Source organism: Diceros bicornis, chromosome 16 (assembly GCF_020826845.1).
Source record: "Diceros bicornis minor isolate mBicDic1 chromosome 16, mDicBic1.mat.cur, whole genome shotgun sequence".
Taxonomy (NCBI): Eukaryota; Metazoa; Chordata; class Mammalia; order Perissodactyla; family Rhinocerotidae; genus Diceros; species Diceros bicornis.
In genome coordinates, this window is record NC_080755.1 from 65,177,060 (window position 1) to 65,183,055 (window position 5,996).

Sequence of the window (5,996 nt, forward strand, 5' to 3'; positions counted from 1 at the left end):
TGACACTCCCATGGAATACCAGAACACGTGGTGTATTTTTATTTATTTAAATGGAAGTACACATATAGATCATACTTTGGGAATGAAACTTAATATCACCGAAGTTCGTACTGCACACTGCCTTGGGATATCTTCTGGAAATGGAAATTCAAAAGTTGAGTGCAATTAAATAACATAAATCTGTACTTTATTTCACTATAGAGGGAGGATGGCTGCAGAGTTTGGAAAAGAGTCTATGTAGCTGTGTCGGAAGAGATATATTTAGTTGTCCCTTCCAAGAAGGTTTATCACCTTTCCCCAGGACTGGCTGTTGATGAGTCTGCAGCCACGGGACACACATGCTGGGCAGTTCCTCTCATGACCCAACACAGCTTCCCACCGACGTGAAGCCCTAAGCAGTACAATGAAAAAAGAACATTGTCGAATTGCTGGTCCACGATGAATGCGCCTCCTGTGAGGAGTGAGCATGTTACATCTTCCGCTGCATTCTGGGGTAGAAAATGGAGTCACAGTTGAAATAGATAGGTGCTTCTGCCTCGATCCTTGGTGCAGGTGAATAAAGAGAAAAACAGAGTCAAAGACGCAGGAGGGCTGGAAGGCGCTGGTGTGGGATCTGGGCATAAACTAGGACAAGGGAGATGGCGCAGGTGTGGGTCAAGATCACATGGGGGCAGCTCTGGCTGCAGATCTGAAGGTCTCTGGAAAACAGCCCTGCTGTTTACTTTCCATGAACCTTGAGCAAGAAAGTCACTCCACCCCTGTGGCCTCAGTGTCTCATGTAAAAGTGGACTAACACTCCTTGTCTGCCTCAAATGGTGTCGTAAGGCTCAAGAGAGAACACAGATGAAGCATTTTACTCAAAAGGGATAAATAGGTATTATTTTGAAAGACTGTGAAATTTCAGAATGCCCCCAAATTGAATTTAAAAGCCTCTTTGTCCCTGTTATGTCATGAGGATAATATGAAAATTTTATTCAGAGTTTTGATGTTTTGCCTGTTCCATCTTTAGCATTTCTCGGGGCTGAATCTGTTATTTTATGTAGTTTTAGAAGAGTGAACACGGTTTCTCTGTAAATTAATAAGTAGTCTTTGGAATAAAGAGCCTAAAATCTGCATTCTGTCCTTAACACCATTTTAACTTTCTGGTAGATTTAACCCTCATGTTCCTCAGTTTCTCCACTCATTAAACTAATGAGTTAGTAGTTACAGGAGTGGCAGAGATACTGTTGTTAAAGAGGGTGCCACAGTGCCTGGTGCACAGTAAGTATTCAGTGAATTGTAACGAGGTAGATAAATGATAGATAGATAGATAGATAGATGATGATAGATGATAGACAGATGATAGATGATGATGATAGATGATGATGATAGATAGATAGATGATAGATAGATAGATGATAGATAGATAGGTGATACATAGACAGACAGATAAAACCAAGCAATCCCTTACATGATCACACACCAGAACTTGCCATCGTTTACAGTTGTTCCCCTCTCTGGTGTCTCAGAGTCCCCTTGCTGATGGCAGACTTTCTTTTTCCCACCTGCTCCCCTCCATCATGCTGCTGAGGCACCCTATGTCCCCAGCCAGCCTCCCTCTTTCCTTGTTATCCAAGACGCTTTTCCCCTTCACACATCCTTTGCTTCCTCATCCAAATCATGTTTGAATAACATCAATCCTTATTTCACATCAGCTGATTGTGCTTTTTGAAATCACAGTCTTGTTGTTCCCTCGATTCCGCCTACCCCCTCTCCCCCTCACCCTCCAGTCCGTTCCTTGCTGGTCCTCACACCATTCCTTCCATGTGGGACTGTGCCCATTTTCCTGGGCTACTGAGGCTTCTTGAGGAAGTCATGAGATGAGGCCGACTGTATCACTATGAATTCTAGCTTGGACTTAGCAATCATTTTATTCATCTACTTATTATAAATGACTATTATTATTTCTAGTATCGATTATTTCCATTTTTTTAGGTACTAAACTAAGTCTGTTTATTTTTGGAATTACTCCAGGCAGTTTCAACTTCAGGCAGATTTCAGAGTCTAGTTCAATTTGGAATCTGTGAATTTAAACAACTTTGGAGTGAACTCAAATTCACACTCCCAGATCTTAGTTTCTAGAACTACTAGGTAGTTACTTTAACTTGCTCATCTAGGGTAGGGAGGAGTACAAGGGCTCTGGAGCCCTGGCGACCTGCTTTCCAATTTGCACTCCAAGACTTACTGTGTTATCTTAAGCAAGTTATTTAACACCTTCAACAAAATTTTGTAAAATGGGAGTCATAATGCACACTTGTATTCCTGGGATAACTAAAAGAGAGTCAACATGTAACTGTGCCTGGTGCAAATGACTGATGCCCAGTGTTTTTGTTTTCTTCTTCATTACCCTTAACTTGAATCCTACTTGCTGGTATAAATTTAATCTGTGACAGCTGAGAAACAAACAACACTCATAACAACAAATCGAAAAGGCCAAACATTATTTCTGTGACTCGAAAAATGAGCTAATGCTAAACTCTTCCATAAAATTCAAGAGAAAGAAATACTTCACAATTCATTCTATGAGACTAGTATTACTCTCATGGTTAGACCAGAAAAACACAGTACAAGAAGAAAATAACAACAACAAAAGAACTACAGACTAATCTCCCTCATGAACACAGATGCAAAATTTCTTAAAATTTTAGCAAATCCAACATTCACTCATGATAGAAACTCTCACAATCTAGGAAAAGAAGGGAATGTCCTCAATTTGATAAAGGGCAACTATAAAAGCCCTATAGCTAATATAACAATTAATGGTGAAACTCTGAATTCTCTGTCTCTAATATCAGGGGGAAAAGATTTGCTGTTACCACACCTCTCCATAAGTACTGGACCTAGTAGTAAAGGTTCTAGCCAGTGCAATAAAGCCAGAAAAAGAAATAAAAGGCTCCATGTTGGAAAAGAAGTAAAAGACTTTACTTGTGGAAATCATAATCACCTATTTAAAAAACTCTTTTGTAATCTAAAGAAAAAGCTACTATAAGTTTAGCAAGGTTTCAGGATGAAGATCAATATTGAAAAATCAATTAAACAATCAATTTTGAAACTAGATAAATGATATATTTAACTTAACATCAAAAATATGCAATAGGAGGGATATATTTGACAAAGGTGGGCAAGACTTGAACACTAAAAACTACAAAACATAGCTGAGAGAAATTAAAGGAGACTTGAGTATGTGGAGAGAGATACTGTGGTCATAGACTGGATAATTGAATATTGTTAAGGTGTGAATTTCCACCAAATCAACCTATGGATTCAAAGTAATTCTACTCAAAATCTCAGCTGGCTTTTTTTTTTTTTTTTAGCAATTGACAAGCTGATTTTAAAATTCAGGAAATGCCAAAAGGACTTAGCCAAAACAATTTTGAAAAAAAACAAAGTTGGAGAACTTAACACTACTTGGTTTCAAGACTTATAAAGCTATAGTAATAAAGACAGTGTGGCACTAGAGAAAAGATGAATAAAGGAATATTTATTTATTCCTATAGAATAGAGTCCAAAATAGATCCATACATACATGATCAATTAATTCTAAACAATGTCAACTAGGCATTTCAATGGAGAAATGATGAACTTTTAAACAAATGGTGCTGGAAAAATTGGATAGCATATTGAAAAAATGAAACTCAACCCTTACCTCATAGCATATATAAGAATTAACTCAAAATGGAGAAAGATCTAAATATATGAGCTAAAACTTACAGAAGAAAATACAGAAAATTTTAGTGACTTTGGGTTTGGCAAAGTTTCTTAAAAATGACACAAAACGATGGAACAATTGATAATTTGGACTTCAAAAAAATAAAAACTTATACCATTCAAAAGACACTGTTATGGAATTGAAAAGGCAGGCCACATACTAGGAGAAAATATTGCAAAAAATATATCTGACAAAGAAATTACCTTTGAGATACATAAATAACTCTAGAACTCAATAATAAGATGACAAACAATCCAATTAAAAATGGGCAAAAGATTTGAACAGATAACTACGCCAAAGACAATACATGGATAGCAAATAAGCAGACAAAAAGACGCTCAACGTCATTAGTTATTAGAGAAAGGCGAATTAAAACCACAATGAGATACCATTACACACTGACTAGAAAGGCTAAAATTCAAAAGGCTGACCATACCAAGTGTTGGTGAGGAAGCAGAGCAACTGCAATGGCATTTATTGCTGGTAGAAATGTAAGATGGTACAATCACTTTGGAAAACAGTTTAGCAGCTTCTAAAAAAATTAAAGATACAACGATCATATGACTCTGCCATTCTGCTCCCAAGTGTTTATCCAAAAGAAATGCAAGCACATGTCCACGCCAAGACTTGACAAAAATATTCACAGCAGTTTTATCTGTAATTAGGTCTGGTATAAGGGTGAGGCAAGTGGAACATGTGCACAAACCTGCGAATTAGCACCTCAAGTGTTGTGCACAAGGAGCCTTGTTTCTCTCACCCTAGTCCAAATCCTGCTTATGACAGTCAAAACCTGAAAACAACCCAAACGTCCAACAACAGGTAGGTGGATAGAGAAACAGTGGTGTACCCACACAATGAAATACTATTCAGTGATCCCTCTGGCAGCACATATACTAAAACTGGAAAAATACAGAGATTAGCATGGCCCCTGTGCAAGGATGACATGCAAATTTGTGAAGTGCTCCGTATTTTTATGAAATAAATAAAGTCCTGGGAATGTAATATTAAGTGTGGTGACTATAGTTGATAATACTGTATTGTATATTTGAAAGTTGCTAAGAGACAGTAAATCTTAGAAGTTCTCATCCCAGGGGAAAAAAATTGTAACTACGTGTGGTGATGCATGTTAACTAGACTTATTGTGGTGATAATTTGGCAATATATGCAATTATCAAATCATTATGTTGTACAATTGAAATAAATATAATGTTACATGTCAATTATATCTCAATGAAAAAAAGAAATACTATTCAGCAATAGAAAGGAATGAACTATTGCTTCATGCAACAACACAGATAGATCTCAAAATTATTATTCTGAGAGAAGTTAGACAAAACGAATACATATTGTATGATTCCATTTATACAAAATTCTAGAAAATGCAATCTAATATATAGTAACCAAAAGAAGATCAGTGGTTGTCTGGGAATTGGGGAGCAGGGAGTAGAGGGGGTAGGGAGTACAAAGGGGAACAAGGAAGTGTTTGGGGTGATAGGATATGTTCCCACCTTTATTGTACTGATGGTTTCATATCTTGAAATGCCCAAAATTTATCAAACCTCACCTTTTAATATGTGCACTTTATTGTATGTCAATTATATCTCAGTAAAGCTGTTAAAAATAAAATGAGGCACAATAAAAATTTAAGACATGAATCCTTATTGGATTCTGATTAGGAAAATAAGAAATTTTAGGCAGAATGGGAGCATTTGAATATGGCCTGGGTATTAAATATATTAGGAGATTACTGGTACTTTTCTTAGGTATAATAATGGTATTTTGGATATGTAAGAAAATGCCAGTATTCTTAGGATAGTCATGCTGAAGTATATAGGGGTAAAATGTTTTGATGTCTGCAGGTTATTTCAAATAATTTGGTTAAAAAAATAGAAAAATAAATAAAGCAAATATGGCAAAAATATTGATTGTTGAATCTAGGTGTTCATTACACAGGCATTCATTATACTATTCTTTCAACTTTTTTTTGTACGTTTGATAATTTTATCATTAAAAAGTTGGAAAAATTTACCAAACAGATTTCAAAAAGAACTAAATTACAAAGGTAAACAAAAAATACTTGAATTATTAAATTCAATGGATAGGTTTACCTGAAGACATAACAGAAGATAAAATTGGTGAATTGCAAAATAAATCTAAAAAATTATCCAGAATGCAGTACAGAGAGAAAAAGAGACAGAAAATATGAAGCAAAAGTTAAGAAACGTGGAGAGTAAAGTGAGAAGCCCTA

General features: G+C 36.0%; 1 non-coding gene across 1 annotated transcript; it reads left to right on the plus strand.

The window, feature by feature from the left end:
- Positions 1–4,617: 4,617 nt before the first annotated feature.
- Positions 4,618–4,721, plus strand: LOC131415513 (U6 spliceosomal RNA). Its single transcript, XR_009222478.1, has one exon. It is a non-coding gene; the product is annotated as a U6 spliceosomal RNA (small nuclear RNA).
- Positions 4,722–5,996: the final 1,275 nt, after the last annotated feature.